The 20,010-nt window shown below is 46.8% G+C and overlaps 1 protein-coding gene across 4 annotated transcripts in view; it reads left to right on the forward strand.

Moving 5' to 3' along the window:
- The window catches only part of CPNE6 (copine 6), a 438,030-nt gene that overhangs the window by 277,209 nt on the left and 140,811 nt on the right, over positions 1 to 20,010 (forward strand). The window lies entirely within an intron of this gene.

The raw sequence follows: 20,010 nt of genomic DNA on the forward strand, positions 1-20,010 counted from the left end.
CTGTTTAAAACGGCAAAACAAGGCAAGCCCCCTTAGAGTTGCTACATATGACACAATGTCCTCATCTGCTCTTTGTATTCTGGAAAAGAATGTATGTCGCTCCAGAATAAGATTAGTCTTAGGTGTAAACTGAATGTCCAGCATTTGAATAGACATATCGTAAACATTTGTAGGCTCCCCATCTCCCATTCCCCAGGAGACTTCAGGTAGATCTTCATATATCCTTCTCCCTTCGACACCCAAATGGTGTTGTAGAATCGCTTGTCTTCTGAGAGGACCATATCCATCACCCCCAATTGCCAGTATGTACGTTGTGAACATTTTCTTCCATTGTTTCCATGCAATGGGTGGTTCGCCAGGTGTTGTTAAGAATGGTGGTGGCGAGGACATGCTGTGGTCCCCTATCGTGTTCTTATTTTATTTATTTATTTATTTATTTATTATTATAAGTATATATTTATTTTCTTCTTTCTTTTTTTATAGACTTCTTCCATTATTAAAACGGTACAGTTGTATCACACTCCTCTTCAAAGTCCTCTTTTTGTTTCTGAATTACTTTACTGCCATTGTCCTTCTTTTATTTCCTTCACAAACATTAAATGCTAGGCATCGGGATCGTTGTAGCAGAATTGTACTCTTCTCAGTTTACAATATTCATGAATTAAGGTCGGTACACATTTCAATTATTTGTTTTTCAAAGCGCAATGTTTTCTGCAAGGATTTCTCCGGAAGTTGCTTCGATAAGTTCTATTACACCCGACGCAATAAAAATGTTAATGTTTCACAGCGCCATGTAAAGATTCCGTGATCTTTACTATAACGCTTCCTCAAAGTTGCTTAAATCATTTAAGTTCATTTACACTCTGCTGGGCACTAACAAAAGGAAATGCCTCTATTTACTTTCGCCGCCGGGCGCAATGAAGTGTTTCCGTATACTTCCACCTTCAGTTGCCGTGTGCAAGGGCACAGACACGCACTGGAAGAATGCTCTTGAAGGATCGGCTTGCGCGCTCAATTCGCGTACAGTTACAGTTCGAAATGCACACCATTTATGTACTTTTTGAAATAATTTTTTTTTTCCGCAGTTCTTTGATAAAACTCATTTCCGGAGGCTTTCTTTTTACAATTGAAAGGCTTTTAAGGTTCAATAAGTTCTTTCATGCTGATATTTTACAGTTTTGAATTACCGCGCACAGCTAAAGCCAGATTTAGTCTATGGACCAGACTTGTTTACCACAGTTGATCATGAACAATTAATATATTATCTTGAAATTTTATCCAGATAATACCAGTTGAATTGATAAAGTTCATAGGGATATGAAGTTCCAGTAGTGAAGATGTTTTTCAAAAATCCCCCTCCTGTACGGAAGTCCCTTGTCGCCAATGTAAAGATTACGCTTCAAATCTTCTTCTTGTATAAGCTTTATTGAAGAATAAGCTAAACTATAACATCTTCAGCACAGCTTCCCTCCACAGCTTCACTTCATCCAGCAAAAACCCTCACCCAGGTCCCCACATTCCATAGGATGTCACACCTTACATCATTGCATTCCAGCTATTTCTAGTCTCCTCATTACAAGATATCTCCACACCTACTTAAGAGCTGGAGCCTCCAGTTGGGTTACTAACAGCACATTGCTCCTCAGCACCACCTGTCCCCTCTGGAGCCTTTTTCAGGCTTGTGATGACTCCAGGACACTCTTCCGCCCCCGCTACGAGACCCATATCGGTTCCTGCTATCCCTGCTTGAGCGCAGATGACAATAGCACCAGTAGATGATTCCGTGCCAACACCCTTCTCAGATTCATATCTGATGTCAGCTCGAGCACAGTGAGATTACAAAGGGCTCATGCACCCTCATTCTAATACTGTGAATTTGCAACTTTGCAGCTATCAGCAGACCTGCCATTATCATTCTGGCTCTGATTCTGACCCTGTGCAAGAGCAGGGAGCACTGAAGGATATTGATGATGATGATCGAGAGAAGGCTGGCTTGCTACCCACTCATAACACAGATGATGCCTTAAAACTTGATTTAGAAAATTCCAGTGGGCTTGATATCTCCTGAGACCGTGCTTGTCTCACCACATGGGACACCAATGGAAGAAAGTGCCTTGTTAGCCGTGGTGTTCCCGAAGGCTTCCAAAGTACTAGATTTACAGTTGCACTCCATTAAGACTAAAATAAATGTTATGACAGCAGTTCTACGGCTTCAGCCAGCAACATCTGAGCCCTTACTCCCATTTAATGATCCCCTTACAGATACAATGATGGCTACCTGGCCGATACCATGCATGTGCCCTCCTGTTAAGTGGAAGGTGGACAGGTGTAATAGGCTGACATCTGGTGATCAATATTTCCTCACTAAGTACCCTAATACACAGATTCTTATTTTACAGGACTTGACCAGTAATATGAGCCCTAACATAATTTGAAACAATCCACTGGCTAGAGAATATGAAAGTTGGATGCTTTGGCAAACATATGTTTTCATCTACCAGCTTGGCACTGCAATCCGTAAAGTCTGTTGGACTGTGTTAGTATTGGCATCCTTGGGGTGGTTTTCTCCCTAACCTTTTGCCTTCAACCTTCCTGTTTTGCTGACTTCAGTTTTGCTGGCTTGAGGACTCTGCACACTTTACCACTTCTAACCAGTGCTAAAGTGCTTGTGCTCTCTTCTCCAAACATGGTGGAATGGCTTCAACCCAATTGGCATATTTAATTTATTTGTAAGTCCATAGTAAACTGGTACTATGTGTGCCCAGGGCCTGTAAATTAAATGCTACTAGTGGGCCCGTAGCACAGATTGTGCCACCCACTTAAGTAGCTCTTTTAAACATGTCTCAGGCATGCCATTGCATCCTGTTTGTGCAGTTTTTAACCTGCCATTTCACTTTGTCAAAATAAACCTTTTGCCAGACCCAAAACTTCCTTTCCAATATATGTCATCCCTAGGGTAGGCCCTGGACAGCCCAGAGGGCAGGGGTCAGTTTATTTGAAGTTTTACATATCCTGGCAGTGTAAAACTCCTAAATTAATTTCTCGAGACTGCAAGGCCTACCTCTCCCATAGGATAACATTTGAATTACCTTATTAAATGTTATACATGTAACTTACAAATGAGAACACTTAACCACTTCATGTTTGGTGTATTTGGAATTGTAACGAAAAATCCTCTCTTATGGTAAAGTCAGAATTTAAATTACACTTTTGAAAATACCACGTTTAGACAATTGACAGTTCCTGCCTTAGTCATTTAGTGCCTATACCGTCTCGCTGTGTCACATGATGAGGTGCAGCTGCCAGGTGGGCTTTGAGTATTCCTCCTAGAGATTCACATACAATAGAGGGCTTAGGTGTGCCTGAAAGGGCCATCTCTGGCAGGATATAGGGGCGGAGCTGGGCACTGCCCTACGTACACATGAATAGGCTCTGTCCTGCCTCCACACAAAGGGCTACTCACCGCATGTAGTTTATCTGGTGCCAGGGCAGAGGAGGCAGGAAACCTGTGCACTTCAAAGGGAAACCTCTAGCAGCTTCTCCCTCTTCAAAGGAGGCACCTGGTATAAATATTGGACCTCAGATACCAGCTCTTCACTACACTTTTGGACCTGTGGAGACTACCAGGCAGAAGGACTGATGTGGTGCTGAAAGGGCTGCCACTTTGTTAAACTACTGCTTTTCTGGACTGCTGCCTTGCTGGATTACTTCCCTGGTGCCCTGCTGCTCTCCCGCCTGAGACAGATGGATTTGGAACTGCACCTCAACCCAGGTCCACCAGAGTGACTGCAAGGCTAGTCTGCTGGCCTCCTATCCAGAGCCATGGGGAAATAACAGGCTCCCAACCACCTAAACCAGCACCCAGATCAACTGGAGCAAGCCCCTGAACCCCAAGTGGTGCCCATTGGTGTGGTCTCAGTAGAGCTGAATTGAGGTTTTTGGGCTCTATGCAACTGCGAATGGGACCGTTGGTGTCAAAGAATTGTCGCTTACACAGCCCGCCAAAGCGAAGTTCTGTCAACCCAACTCTTTGCACTACAACATTGACCGCTTGCAGGGAGCACCACCATGAAGCTCTGGCTCAACAGTTCATGATGACAACAAGATCTTTGCACTACAACAATGACCATCCGCGATGCCAGACCTGCTCTTCACACCGCCTTGATGATCATCTGCAGTGCTTTCCTGCTCCTTGCTGCACCCTCCACCTCGAACGTGACTATGTGTGCTAGAATAGGAAGGTAACTTTCAGTGGTACGAACCTGGTCCCTGTACATGACCCGTGCTCCATTGCAGTCAGCCTGAACTTGTGACTTCCTCCTGGTCTCATACCAGCAGATAGCTGCAAGTGATGCTTTGAGCTTTTTGGCACTATTTTCACTTAAAGCTTTAAAATTGCATATCTCCAGTTCTACTGATTTGATTTTTGTCCTTTTGGTTTGACTTATTTAATTTTGCTCTATTCTTCTAAATCGGTATGGGATTTTTTTGTGTTGTCTTTTCACTTTATTCCTGTTGGAAGTGCTGCAAAAATACTTTACAAATCACCTCTAACTTAAGCCTGACTGCTCTGTGCCAAGCTACCAGAGAGTTGAGCACAGTTTAATTTGCGGTTTGCTTTAGCCTCACCCAGACAAGGATTGTGGTTGAAGATTGAGTATACTTTCACCTCCCAACCAGAAACCCAATTTCTCACATTTGTGACCTGTGATGTGTATGAATCTGGCTCTGTATATACTATACCAAAGTAAGGTATAGTGTGCACAGAGTCCAGTGGATCCCCAGAGGCTATACAGAAGCTAAAGTAGATAATACTAATGCTCTCTTTTGTGGTAGTGTGGTCGAGCAGTTGAGCTTATCAGAGGGTCAGAGGGTAATGCAAAGTATTTGTTGTACACACACAGTCAAGAAATGAGGCACACACGCAATGACTAACTCCAGGCCAACGTTTTTATAAAGCAAAAATATATTTTTTACTTTCTTTCTAGAACCAAAAAGATCTTTGTTGCAGGTAAGTACAGTTGTAAGTTTGTATCAATATTGCAGATAAAACAGTATTCAAGTAAGTAACACTTTTCAATTCAAAACTAGACACAGTGCAATTTCCTATAGGAAGCAATGCAGTCCCAGGGGAGGAAAAGTGTTAACACAGTTTACAGGTAGGTACTCGACTTACGATCCCAGTCTTTGGGGGCTAGGATGTCTACAGGTCAAGGTTCAAGTTAACCCCAAAATGCACCACCAGCAACACAGGCCAGCCAGGTGCAGAGGTCAAAGCTGGTGTTGGGTTTTCAATGGAATCCTACGGAGACTTGGGACACTAGGAAAGTAACAGGTTTACATGCAACCTGTGACTTCAGGGCACAGACCTGGGGAGTTTAGATGAGCCACAGGCCAGCACCAAACACACACCCTCATCGCCACAGGGGCGGGCAGGTGCAGGGTGCAAACACAACGTCGGACGCCCAATGCTTTTCAATAAAGGAACCAGGGGGAGACAAAGATGCTGCAGGCTGGGTCCAGGGAATCGGTTGAAGAAAACCAAAGGCTAGACAAATGGGACAGGAGGCCGCTGCACATTGCTGGACTGTCGGATGGATTCCCCAAGGCCAGGGAGCTGCGGATGCAGGGGTACCTTTGGACTTTGGGAATCTTTGTCATATCCGGTCGCGGTCAGTGGGGTCCTCCAGATTTAGGCTGAAGGCATCGTTGTGTTGGCCAGGAGGGGTCAACCCTGGGTGGACTCGAGGTCAGAATCTCCTGGAGACCTTTCCTGGCCTGGTGGACCACCTGGACATGGACAATGGGTGTCAGGTGCAGAGTGGGCAGGACTCGCGGATCTGGATAGGCTCTGGAGTCCTTTTGGAGATTTCTCTGTGGACAGAGCCACTGTCCTCAGGAGATCTTGGTGCTTGGGTAGACAGATGGTCCTCTGGGGGTTTGTAGAAGTTGCTGGTCCTGCAGGGTGAGTCATATCCTTGTAGCATGATTCTTGAAGCTGCAAAGGCAGATAGGGCTGGGCCCAAGTCAGCTGTTGTCTGGAGTCTTCTCTGCTGGTGCAGCTCTTCAGTCCTTCTTCTTCCTGTTGGGCTGCCAGGAATCTGAGAATAAGGGTTCAGGGGTGGCCCTAAATACTAGATTTAGGGGCATTACAGAGGTCAGACGGAAGTAGCCAATGGATAGTCCTGAGGATGGCTACACCTTTCCTGTGCCATTACCTTTGGAGAGGGGGGCACATTCCTATCCCTGTTGGTCACCCTCCTCCAAGGCAAGTTGGAGGATTCTACAAGGAGGGGTTCCCTTCAGCTCTGGACACCCTAGGGGTGGTCCCAGCTGAAGTGGTCACTCCTCCTTATTTTTCCAAATTTTTGCGCCAGAAGTGGGGCTTGGTCGGGGTGCGGACATCTCCACTAGTTGGAGTGTCCTGTGGCAGTATAACAGGAGGCCTGAGCCTTTGAGGTTCTCTGTCAATTGTTGCAGTTCCTGCCGGGGAGATGTGTGAAGCACCTCCACCTGGAACAGGCTCTGTTCCTAACCTCAGAGAGCACAAAGGCTCTCACCCTATGGGGTCAGAAACTTGTCTATTAGTGATAGGCTAGTACAGACTGGTCAGCATTACACTAAAGGGTTGGGTGCCTCTGTGTGCATTTTTCAATAAATCTAACACTGGCATCAGTGGGTTTATTGAGTTGAGAAGTTTGATACCAAATGTCCCAGTCTTCAGTGAAGACATCATGTAGCTGTGGAGTTTGTAATGACAAACTCCCAGCCCATGTACTTAATATGGCTGCACTGCACTTACCAGGTCAAAGAATGGGTTTAGACACTTTATGGACATATTGCCATGCAGCTATGCCCTCACCTGTAGTGTAGTGCACCCTGCCTTAGGTCTGTAAGGCCTGCTCGAGGGGTTATGTCCTTATGCCACCGGCAGTGGATTGTGGGCTTGGTACCCAGAGATGGGTGGCATGTGAACTCTACCTTTTTTTCTCCTCACCAGCACACAGAAGCTTCAATGGCAGTATGTATGTGCTTGTTGAGGACTCTCTTAGAGTGGCACAATACTTGCTGCAGCCCTTAGGGACCCCCCCATTGGTCACAGAGCCCTTGGCACCATTGGTACCTTTTGCAAGGGACTTAGCTGTGTGCCATAGGTGTGCCAATTGTGAAAGCAATGGTACAGTTTAGAGAAAGAGCACAGGTGCTGGGGCCTGGTTAGCAGGATCCCAGCACACAGTTAGCATCAGAAATCATGCAAATAGTGTGGGGGGAGCCATGCCAGAAAGAGGCACTTTCCTACATGATGCAGATCATGGCTTGTGTTTGTGGAGTGCCATACATTGAATTTGTGTTACACTGACAATCCCAGATAAATAATCTGCAACCAATTTGAGTTTTAAACTCTCATTGTTTGGCGTGATTGTGGCTTCACCTGCAAGAATGGAATTTGAGCTCCTCAATCTGGAAAGCTACACTGTGGTGGCTGAGCTCAAGGAATTTTGCAAGGAGAGGGGACTGCCCATCAAAAGGAGCACCAGGAAGGTGGAGCTCCAAAAGGCAGAGCTCTAACAGGATCATAGAGCATGAGCAGTGGCCCACCAGCTGCCAGTCATGATACAGAGAGGATGATGTGAAGGAGCCGAGAGCAGGGCCTGGAAACCAGTCCTGACATGGAGCATTGAGTGAGGGGAGGTGACCTGTCTCCTGAGTTGGGTCTCCCTGCCAGTGCGGCGAGCAGTGTGTCTTCCCAAGGCCTGTCCCCAGAGGAACTGGTGGACATGAAGGCCGAAAGGGAGTTTAGGCTGCAAATAGCTCATTACAAAATAGAGGAAAATAAACTGGCCATGGAGGCAGAGCAAAATAAAATGGTTATGGAGGCAGAGCAAAAGAAACAGACTATGGAGGAGAAGAAACTGTCCATGGAGGCTGAGAGGGCCTTGGAGGACAGAAAAAGTTTGTTGATGCATGAACTAAGTCTTAAGGAGCTGGACATCGTGGCGAGACATGCAAGGTCCAGCAGCGATGGTGGGGAAATACCTTTAGTGCTCTCAGGAGACAAGAGGGTCCACATCTCTAAGGGTCTGTTGCCTGCCTTGGCTGTGGGGTATGACATTGACAATTGGCTTGATGCTTTTGAGGTTGCGTATAGGATCCCTCAGGAGGATTGGGGGCTAGCATCTGGAAGCATATTCTGAGTGAGGGGAGGAATGCCCTAATGGAGTTATAGAGGGGTGAACAGTAAGAAGGGGTCCCCACATGAAGGAAACTCTTGTCAGGAGATGTGGCCTCACCCCTGAAAAGTATAGGCAGAAGTTGAGCCACAGCCAAAATCTGACTGATCTGTCCTTCGTGGACTGTGTGGATTCCTTTTGCAAGGCACTGAATGGTTGGGTGAAGGGCAGTGAAGTAAAGGATTACCAGGGACTGTATAATTTGAGTGCTAGAGAGCACATGTTCAGTCTTTGTTTTTCAGATCTGCACCAACACCTTAATGATAGTAAGCTCACTGACCCCACAGACCTTGCTAAGGAGGCGAACTGCTGGCTCAATACCAGGGTCCATAAAAAGGTATCTGGGGGATCACCACAAGTGTGGGCAGGGTAATTATCAGACAAAGGAGGGGGGAGAGAAACTGAAAAACTAGGAGTTCTCTAAATGTCCCCTACTAGCTCTAAGTGTCAACACTCCCAGCCTCTGCCTGAGCAAAAAGAAAATTGTCCCCTGATAACAAGGCACCCCCCCAAGTGCTATGAGTGCCAACAGGTTGGGCACTACAAGGGAGTTGCCAAGTGTCCCAAGCGTGTACCTCCCCCCAGTGGGCAGACACCGGGGCTGCCTAGTGTAGTGCTTGAGGAGGTGATTGCCCCAGATGTGAGGGGTAGTGTAGAGGTTACCCTAGTATCCCTGGGTGATGAAGAGATGGAGCCAAGGGCTCATATGCCTAGTAACACTGGACACAGGCAGTGAGTCACCATCAATTGGCAGAGGGTGAAGGCTCTGACAGACACTAAAGCCGGGAAGCCAACTGTCATCTGGTGACCTCAGAGCAGTTAGTCCCTAATGCAGGTTATTGTAGCTGACAACCATGAGAGTCACTATCCGGTGGATCTGCTTCCTTTTGAGAGGGGGAGGGTCTCAGGTTCCTTGAGGGTAGCTGTGAGTCCATCCATGCCTGGGGATTGTCTGCTAGAACACGTCATCTGGAAGGATATGAAGCTTAGATCACACCTGGAGATGTTAAGGTTGCTTAAGTGTGTGTGTCTGACACATGGTTTAAGGCCAACCGAGATGACTGTTAGGAGGATCTGGAGCCTGGAAAAATGGCCCAGGTGCCTGTCAAAAAGACGAGGGGCAAGGGACGCAGGAAACCCACCCCTGAAACTCTTGGGGTCTGGGAGGAGGCTAATCCTGAGGGGACAAGAAAGGACATCGCTGTCTTGGGGAGCCTACCCGAATTGACCAACTGGCAGAAGGAAGGAGGTCCCACCAGTAAAGAGTTCTGCAAGGTGCAGATAGAGTGCCCTAATCTGTATGGCCTACAGCAACAGGCAGAGGCCCAGGCAGCTACCAACATCTCTGGAGATCATCTGATCTTTTGGGAGAATGGTCTCCTGTATAGCTTCCTGAGTTAGCTGCAACCCATATGCTGGTGGTCTCACAGTCCAATAGGGCCTTCCTACTGGAACTGGCTCAGGAAGTTACCTTAGCAGTCATCTAGGGAAGGACAAGATCTTTGAAAGGCTTGTCATCCACTTTTATTGGCCCTGAATGAGAATGGCTTCAGATGGGTTCTGCGGGTCATGACCTACCTGCCAGGCCAGTGGCAAGTCAGTAGGGAAGAGCAAGGCTCCCCTATAGCCATTTCCTGTCATTTGCACTGCTTTCAAACAGGTAGACATTGACATTGTTGGGCCTCTTGACCCCAAGACAACTCTGGGCTATAGGTTCATCCTGGTTCTTGGTGGGCCATGCAACCAAGTACCAGAGGCTATAGCACTGTGGACGGTTACTGCGCCCGTAGTGCCCAGGGTCCTGACTGGGATATTTACTTGTGTGGGGTTCCCCAATGAGGTAGTATCTGCATACATGAAGTAGGGTAACTTATAAGTTATCCATACCCTACAATCCCCAAACTAATGGGCTTGTTGAGAGGCTCAACAAGACCCTGAAGGGAATGATCATAGGTATGTCAAAACCCTTGATAAGGAAGTGGGACATCCTCTTCCCATGCCTGTTGTTTGCGTACTAGGAGGTACCACAGAAAAGGGTTGGATTCAACCCTTTGAGCTGCTATACGGGCACCCTGTGTGAGGGCCTCTTAGGCTGGTGAAGGAGGGTTGGAAGCAAGCTCCCAGGAAAACACCTCAGGAAGTGGTCAGCTACATGCTGGCAGTCCATACCCAGATGAACCGCTTCTGGACGAAGGCCAAAAAGAATCTAGAAGCCAGCCAAGAGGTCATGAAATGGTGGTCTGACCAGAAGACCATTCTGGCTGAGTGTCAGTCTGTCCAGAAAATGTTTGTGATAGAGCCTGTGGAGCCCAGGGTCCTAAAAGACTGCTGGTTCGAGCCCTATGAGGTGAAATAGTGCAAGAGTGAGGTCACCTACCTGATGGAACTCAAGACTCCAAAGAAACATTTAAAGGTTTTGCATGTCAATCACCTCAAACTCTCCTTTGAGAGGCCCGAGGTAACCTTACTCCTGGTCATGGATGATGGAGTGGAGGAGGAGAGTGAACCTTTTCCCAGATGCCTTTCTTCCAAGGAGCAGGATGGGTCAGTGGAGGATGTCAGCCTCTCTCCTACCCTGACCCTAGAGCAAGACACGGACTACAAACAATTGTTGGGGCTGTTTGCCTCTCTTTTCTCCCTTGCCCCACAATCATTACATGGTGCACGCATGATATTGATACTGTGGACAGTAAGCCTGTGAAGAGTAAAATCTACAGGCTATTTGAGGTGAGAGCCAGTATAAATTTGAAAGTCCCAAAAATTCTGCAGGTAGGGGGTCACTGAGCTCTCAAACAGTCCTTGGTCCAATCCAGTTTTAACCTCTTATGGGAAGTGCCATCGCGAAGCTCTGGCCTGACCCTTTGTGTTGACAACAGAATCTTTGCACTACAATTACAACTGTCTGTGACACTTCCCTGCTCCTTGCAGCCCCCTTCAATACAAACGGGACTCTATGCACTGGACAGAGAAGGTAACTTTTCAGCAATACCAATCTGGTCCTTGACTCTGATCCATGCTCCATCATGGTTGGCCTGAACTTGTGACTTTCTACCGGCCTTGCTCGAGCCTATAGCTGCAAGTGGCACTTAAGGATTTTGGTGCTATTTTCACTTAATTCTTTAAGACTGCATATCTCCAGTTCTGCTGATTGCATTTTTGTCATTTGGGTCTTGAGTTAGTTATTACATTTTGCTCTATGTTCCTAAATTGGTGTGGAATTTTTCTTGTGTTGAGTTTTCACTTATTACTGTTTGAAGTGTTGCATAAATACTTTGCATAACACCTCTAAATTAAGCCTGACTTTCGGCAGAGCATCCGCCCATCCTGGTACAGTGAGTACACCTGTTTCTTTCAAAAAAGGATGGGGGCCTCAAGCCTATCTTGGTTCATTCAACTCTTGAACCCTTTCCGGCAGAAGTACTAATTCAAAATGCTCACATTGACTCAGATCCTACTTGCTCTGGAGCTGGGTAACTGGATGATGTCCATTTACTTGCATGACATATTTTCATATACCTGTCCTGCATTCCCATAGGTGTCACTTGTGGTTCAAGATGGGCCAGGAGCATTTTCAGTTTTCCTTGCTCCACTTCGGCCTCACCAGCTCCCCTCAGGTGTTCAAAAAAGTGAAGGTGGTAGTCGCTGCCCATCTTCAGAGTTCTGGGGTTTCTGCATTCCCATGCCTTGATGACTGGCTGTTGAAGGTGGGCATGCCACAGCCAGTCATAGACCATCTCCGGACAACAGCTGGACCTGATATTGTAGGGGTTTACAATAAACATGCAAAACTCCCACCTGATTCTATAGCAGAGGCTTCCTTTTATTGGTGTGATCCTGGACAAAGTGTAGCCCAAGGTGTGTCCTCCTCCGCATTGAGTCCTGGACAATCGGGCTATGATCCCAAAGTTTCAGGTTCGATCCTGGATCCAAGTGAAGCTGACTGTAAGGATTCTTGGCTTCTTAGCTTCATACAGCCTCCTTGTCAACAATGACAGATGGGACATGCAAGCCCTGCAGGGGAACCTGAAATCTCAGTGGATTCAGCATTGAGGTTACTTTTCCAACACCATCCAGGTCACAGAAGAGGTGACTCAAGATCTACAGTGGTGTCAGACTGCTTACCATTTGTCCTTTGCCAGACTGCTCTCCCGCTGCCACTCAGAGTTGACAGTGGTAAAAGACGCATTACTACTGGGTTGTGGGGCAGTTGGTGAAGTTGGAGACCAAAGGACATTTGCCTCCTGTGGAGGGTCAAGTCTACCTGAGCCTGCTGGAGCAACAGGCCAGACATCTGGCCCTGAAGGCCTTCCGGCCATCCATCATAGAGAGGCTGGTGCAGTTTTTCACAGACAACAGTACATCTATGATGGCTTTGTGGTACTGCAACAAGCAGGGTGGAGTGGGGGTCCTGGCTTCTGTGTCAGAAGGCTTTGCACCTCTGGATGTGGTTTGAAACCTAGGGTATCTGCCTGGTCACCAAACACCTGCCAGGACATCATGTTGCAGGTCAAGCATAGTGTCTACATCCCAAGGTGGTGTAGGTCTTCTTCCACCAGTGGAAAATATATTTTGCCACCATTGAGAATATGCAGTATCAACAAATTTGTGCATTGAAATATCCTCAGGATTACTCTTTAAGATATGCATTCTGGCTGGAACAGAACTAGGGACTTCTATACGCCTTCATGCCATTACCTCTAATACCTCAAGTTCTGCAGAAGAGCTTGATCAGCCAGATCCACGTCATCCTGGTGGCTCCAGAATTGGTTGGGAGAGTATGGTACCCAGAGCTCCTGCACATGAGCAATGAGCATCTGTCCTCCAATCAGGAAGCCTCAAGCTCAGCAACAGGGCAAGGTACTCCACCAGAACCTAGGCAGCATACACCTTCATTCCTGGTGATTGAGTGGCAGAAATTAACTGTGTTTGATTGGTTGCCTGAGGTGGTAGATGTCATCCTCACCTCCAGATGCCCTTCCACAAAACCATCTACACTGAGTAATGGGACATGCTTGAGTCCTCTGTGGTGCTTAGAACCATGACACCTTACAAGCAAAGATTTTAGACATCCTTATGTTTGTTTTGCCATTAGCCTAGAAAGGCTTTGCTGTGAGCACTGCAAAGGGTTGTTTGTCAGCACTTTCATCCTTTCTACATTTACCACACCAGTTGTGTCCCTGTTCAGATCACCTGTTGTGATGAGATATATTAAAGGTTTTACATACATACTCCCTCTAAAATCATCTGTGATGCCATATTGGGACTTAAACTTGGTCATGTCATTCCTCATGTGTACGTCTTTGGAGCCTCTTCATAGCTCCTTACTGTGTCTCCTAAGCTTGAAGACTCTTTTCCTCATTCAGATTATGTCAGCTGGACATATGAAAGAACTGCAGACACTGTCAGTGCAACTGCACTAAACCAGGTTTTTCTGGACAAGTTAGTGTTAAGGACTTGGGCAGCCTTCTTATCAAAAGTTGTGACTCCCTTCCAGAATGGGCAATCCTTCACTCTGCCATCATTATTTGCTTCTCTTCATCCCTCAAAAGAGGATCCGAATCTCCATCAGTTGGACTCCAAAAGTGCTCTAAGCTTATAACTAGATCAAGCCAAAAGCCATTGAATGGAGGATCAACTTTTTGTTCGGTTTTCTAGAGCAAAGAGTGTAAAGACTGTGCAGGGTGGGTGGTTCCTTGCAGTAAATCTTCTATGCAGAGGTCAGGTAGCAGCCCCCTGGTTGTCTGAGTGCCTGTTCTACCAAGGCCAAGGCTGCTCCCACTACATTGGCTCAATGGGTGCCTATCCTTAATATCTGCCAAGCTGTGACATGGGTGTCAGTGAATACACACACACAAACCAGTACTTCATTCACAGCCAGGTCTGACAGGAAGGACAATTCGCCTGCTCGGTTCTGCAAGACATTTTGCTTTGAGCCCACTCCACACACTCTCCACCTTGAGGAAGTACTGCTTTATCTATTCTAAGGTGAGGAATCAGCAGTTAGAAGTATCCATCAGAAGAACAAGTTACTTACTGTCTGAATTTTATTTCTGATTGATAGTCTATGTAACCTCAGATTCCTTTCTGCCCTCTGCCCCCATGTTCTGTGAAGTGGCCTGTTTTTAACATAAAAAAAGAACAGTAAAATTAGGTACTCAATACATTGTTGCCAACAATTGTTTACTCTCCGCGCCTGAAGGCACTGAAAGGGAAAAGACAAGAAACTGACATTAGCGAACAGGGGCAGCATTTATATGCTTCTCAAGGATATCACTTTCCATCAAGAGAGCTTTACCAAAGGTAAATATCTTGTTCATTGACTGCAGGGGAGGGAATGAATAAGTAGAAGATGTAACAAGGTATAAAATCCAGGGGAGAGAGCAAACAGTCGTGAGGAGTTAGGGTCTGATGAAGTGTTCTAAATAGTAAAACGTTAGGGAGATCCCAAGACCAACCAACCAACCAATGAGAGAAAAGTACTACATTATCTGCATGCAAACTTACAGAGCCTGATGCACACTAATAACAAAGATAAATGCACAGATGCAATCACTCGGGGCATAAATACCATCAGACACCACTCAAGCTGACACAAATACAGGGACAGTGGGGTGATCAGACAGAAAGAGGAAGGATGGATGTTTGGATACACTTTTCTTTTCCATTGAATAGTTAGGCCCATAAATGATTATATCAAATTTGTGGTAGATAAGAGTGACGTAATTTACTAATCATTGAATAGTTACGACTTTTGGGAACTCTCAATGCTGCCCCAAGTGTACCAGCAAACCTGGGACAGCAACAGATTTCCAGGCCTCATAAGAGAAAACATTTCCAGACACATTACCTCAAAACATTTGTGAATTTCATTTTTTTATGCAAAAATATTTTCACATAGGAAATTCTGCAGTGCCAGTGTCAACGCAGTGGTTATTTAAGTTTCCATGGGGGAAGAAGTCATTGTTCAATGTGCAGAAGCCCCTACAACCTTACTTGTTTTTAATAAGGGGCGGGGGGATGGGGCGGAATCCCCTTCCTCTTGTTTCCACCTTGGAAATGTAATAATATTATTTATTTATTATTTTTACAATTGTATATAGAACGGACTTGGCCCAAAGGCATCAGAGCAATTTACAACAACCAAGATACAGGGCTACAGCAGGTTACATTAACAGTAGTTCAGCTCAGACGTTTATATCAGTGAATGTATATAGGAGTTAGCACCAGAGCCAGTTACAACAAGAGGGCAAAAGACAGTTAAAAGAAGGCAGATCAAGGAGTAGTGAAGAAAGTAAATAAGCCTGCTCGAGGGTATCACTGGGATACCACTTTCCTCATTAAACTGGGCATGTTCGCCCCTCCTTGAGGGACAGATAAGTATCTGGGTTAGTGCTCACCCCCCTCCCCAACTGTGGGACGGGATACTCTGGAACCCACACTGCTTCCCAGTCGGACACAGAGTAAGAAGTAAGTTATGTTATCTTATGTCGGCGAAGGCAAGATCCTCGGACAGAGAGAGCTCTGGGATACAGTCTTCATGAGACACTACTGACTTGGAAATATCCTTCGCACACTGCCGATGGGACTGGTAAAACTTTGCTACTACGCCCTGTTGGACTGGGAGGACTCTGGGGAAACACTCTCGCTGTAAGAGATGGAGGACTCTGGATACTGCATTCTCTGTGATGCGTAGAGTATGGAAAAACGGAGTGCGGTCGTTTTCTAGACTATCGCATGACGCGCTGAAAAAACTGATTCCTCCGTTAATGCGAACTTATCTGAGGAAAAATAAAACACCATCTAGGTTTTAGACCGCTCATGTGCACATCCCACTGCTGAACAGAGTTAGATTTACAGAAAACAAAGGAAAATTGCAGTGCCCTTGGCATGTGCTGCAATACCCTTCGCAGTCATTCCTGCGCCTCCATTTCAATCAATACAGGGATCGGATTCGAAGTGCAGCTGACATCACTAAGGCTCGCCTTTCTTCCGGGATTTAAGAGCACTCCAGGAATTGACCACTAAAAACAAACAAATGACCACAGGGACCTTGGGAATCAAGAGCCTCTTACCATTTGCGATACTGCGCATTTGTAGGGATTGAATAGACAGCCATGCTCCGAGGACGAATGCAAACTAGTTTTAGCAAATATGCACCGACGACAGCAAATACTTCAACAGTACTTCAGTATGACAGACTACAAGGACCGAAACGAAAGGCTAGCAACTCTAGAGCAAGAGGAGAGACCCAAAAATACTAGAATATTACTTAAGCTCCAAAAGAACAGCACTATTAGGACAACAAAAGGTGTATCCCCAGGTCATAACTTGTTAAAAAATATGTGCAGAGACTCAACGTTTTTCTTAGAAGCCCGTCTGCACTCTTGCAGATTCTCTTTCACTATTAGGTTCTCCCTTTGTCAGTTTTCTATATTGTGTTCTTACCTGTCTTTCCCTCTCTAGCTCTGGTTAAAAGTCTGATGATGAAAAATAAGTCTCAGAAGTGAGTGCCTGCGCCCACACTATGCAACCACATGCACAAATCATGTAGTGCGGTACCCTTAAAAAAGAAGTGTAAGACATGGTGGAGGAGAGTAGCTTTCCAGGAGCACAACAGGATTGGTAGGCTAATTGTGGCAGGTTCCTTGAATACTTGAACTAGCAGGTTGCTCTGCCCACAAACAGAATAACAGTAGGCCAACAAGGAGAACATTGCAACAAGGGGTGTGGCTTTGGGCCTGAAGCAAGATGCACTGGAAGTACTTACTACTGCGAAAGCGGGCCTTCACTGGAAAAAGTTCAACAGAATCTGGCAATGACGCGTCCCCAAACGCACAGGAATAGTTGAGGGAGTGTAGTGGATATGTGACGGCTGGTGCAGCACTGCTGCACCCTAGGTGCAAGGAGAACGTGGCGGTGCACTGGATGGTGTTGGAGGCCTGGTGAGGCTGTAGCAGTGTGACAAACAGCTCCTCTAATTCTTGAGACCCACTCCTATAGGTTATCAGCGCTGCAGTGGGAAGGGAGTTCGGCCGCCTTCCACCGAAGGTGGAGGAACTAACTACCTGGAGGTGGGCAGATGTGAGGCGGCGAGGCCTGGTGATAAGAAGTGTCCAAACAGCAAGAACAGGGACGGGATTTCTCCCCTGCCCAATGCCCTCCTCCTGAACGGGAACCATGGCAGAGAGTGGGATTATGGTACTCCTACTGGCCCCAAGCCCTCCTTCCTGCTTTTCTGAAGAACTAAATGGGGTGGGGGTCATGAGAGTGCGACATTAAGGTGGAAAACACTGAGGCAGGAGCACCATCATCTGGGCCCTACACCCTGCTAGGGGACCACGGAGATGCTGCTCCTTGCCTCCCTTCCTTACCTCTTATACATCACCGACCGGTCCCCGGTGAGAACTCCCCTACTAACATTGACCTCAGTTTGGTGGGTGGGGAGAGCAGTTGGGCAGCCATACAGAACCTAGTACTACAAGCTTGATACTATCCAAGAGATATCACTTTGCCCCACTCTGTCACACGTGGCAATGCTGCACGGATGCTGTTACCCGGCAAGGGCAAGCTTAGCTGCCTCATTAAAACAAAAATTATGTTGAGTGATAAGGGACAGAGAACAGCACAAGCCAAACCCGAAAATATGCTTTCAGAGATGGCTGCAGGGTGACATAGCCCCTGTATCACAATTGGAGTGGGATAGAGGCTTAAGCCCCACAATGAAAGAGCTGCTTCAGGCCATTAGGGACATCAAATCTGCTCTGGAATACAAAATTGATACTGTGGCAGTAGACATTACACTCCTGCGGTCAGACCTCAAGAAACTGTCTACCAGAGTGACCCCTTTGGAACAATTCAGGAGGATTACTCAGAATCTATTCATACTCCTGTAAAAAAGCCTGACACCTGCAATACACCACCATATGCCTTCATTATTGACCAGAAGATTTAGAAGAGGGGTCCAGGTGAAGCAACATATGCCTCATTGGACTCTTCGAACAGCGCAATGGAAAGGAACCTGAGCACTTCCTACAGGACTTTATCAAAGTTGTAGTCCTGACCTTTCAGATCATTTCGTAATTGAAATAGCACACTGTTGGACATGCCCCTTCTTAGAGGTTTTGCTGTTCCCCCCCAGTTTTTTGCTGACTCTCTTTGCATGGTCTTAGGAGTCTGGGCAGTTTTCCACTATGCTGCTGTAGGAAAGTGAGGGCGCCCTTCCTACCCATGTCAGGAAGGGGCGCTTACGTGATTGGTTGACGTGCCGTACCCAGGGTGCCATGTAAAAAAGTACACCACATACCCGAGGCAGGTACAGCCCTGGCCACTAGTGGGTGGCACTGAGTGTGCCACCCACAAGAGTAGCCTGACCAACATGTATTAGGCCTAATAGTGCATGCCTGTGGAGGCGGAGGTCTGTCTGCATTCAGGGTGGCATCTCCCTCACCTTCGCTAACCCTGAATAGGCCTTCTGTTTCCCCTAGAGCACCCCCCGAGAGCGGTGCAGGTGGAAGGCAGAAAGCAGGCAGGTACACAAGTGTGTCCCATGCCTGGTAAGGGAGAACCCCCATGTGGGTTTCCCTGCCTAAGAGGTTAGCTCTTCCATGAGGTTTTGCTGATTCTCTTTGAGTGGCCTTAGGGCCCTGGATGCTTTCCCACTGTAAGTAGTGTGAAAGTGTGTGCACCCTTCCTACACATGCGAGGAAGTGGCACCTTCCAGTATGTGCACACTTGCACATTGGTGTTCTTATGTATATACTGACCCTGGCATAGCTCACCAGTATGTGCACACTTGCACCATGGTGGTTTCATATAAACTTAGCCTGGCACAGCTTGCCAGTGTGTGCACACTTGCACAATGATGATTTCATATATGTACTGAGCCTGTCACAGCAGGCCTGTATGGGCACACTTGCACCTCTGTGGTGTTCTTAAAACTTGTGTCCAGTCTTCCCCTGCAGGCTTGTGTGTGCACCAGGGCACATGTGCGCAGGGAGTGAAGAACATCCAGGTGTCTTTTGACTACCATTGAGAGCTGCTTTACCGATAGGTCAGTATGGGGGAAAGTTTACAATTAATTCTAGCTGCAATAATAGATTGCAGTGAAGCAGCCTCCTAATGTTTGCTATCATTGGATTTACAATGAAAAGCCCTTTCCAATGGTGAAGGTGGGTTTGTCAGTATTACCTTGGAAATATCACTTCTAGAAAGTTGGCATTTCTATGTTCTAAGATTCCTTTTGTGTGCCTTTTTAATTCAGATTCCTTCCTCTTGCGGCTGGGGGAAAACACATCTGTGCACTCCCCAGCGACAGCTATAAAACATGGACAACTGGAACGGCAGACCTCTGCCAGTTGAGGGCCTGACTGGATAGATTGGTGGGAGAGGTTTTGACACTTGGCCTCTCAGAGCCAGATCATGGCCCCACTAAAGATTAAGATCTGGATTCCATGGCCCCATGGCAGATGACTGAAATTTGGGGGAGGCATCTGTGATTCAAAGGGGAACCCTTTGAACCACCCCCAGCTTCAAAGGCACACTTCAGTATAACTAGGGTACCACACTTCAGCAACTTAGAGATACACTTGCAGAAAGGTGGAACATAGACGTTGAACTACGTGGTGCACCCTGACAGAGGAATCTGTTGTGCACACCAGTATTTACTGCCCGGGGAAGGTACCGTGCATCCGCCCTGCATTGTGGCTGGCTTGGGCAAACTGCTTGCTACAGTGTGGCACTCTAAAGTGTGCTCTACAAGGGCTGGTTGGCATGCCCCCTG

The sequence above is a fragment of the Pleurodeles waltl genome, chromosome 6, assembly GCF_031143425.1.
Source record: "Pleurodeles waltl isolate 20211129_DDA chromosome 6, aPleWal1.hap1.20221129, whole genome shotgun sequence".
NCBI lineage: Eukaryota > Metazoa > Chordata > Amphibia > Caudata > Salamandridae > Pleurodeles > Pleurodeles waltl.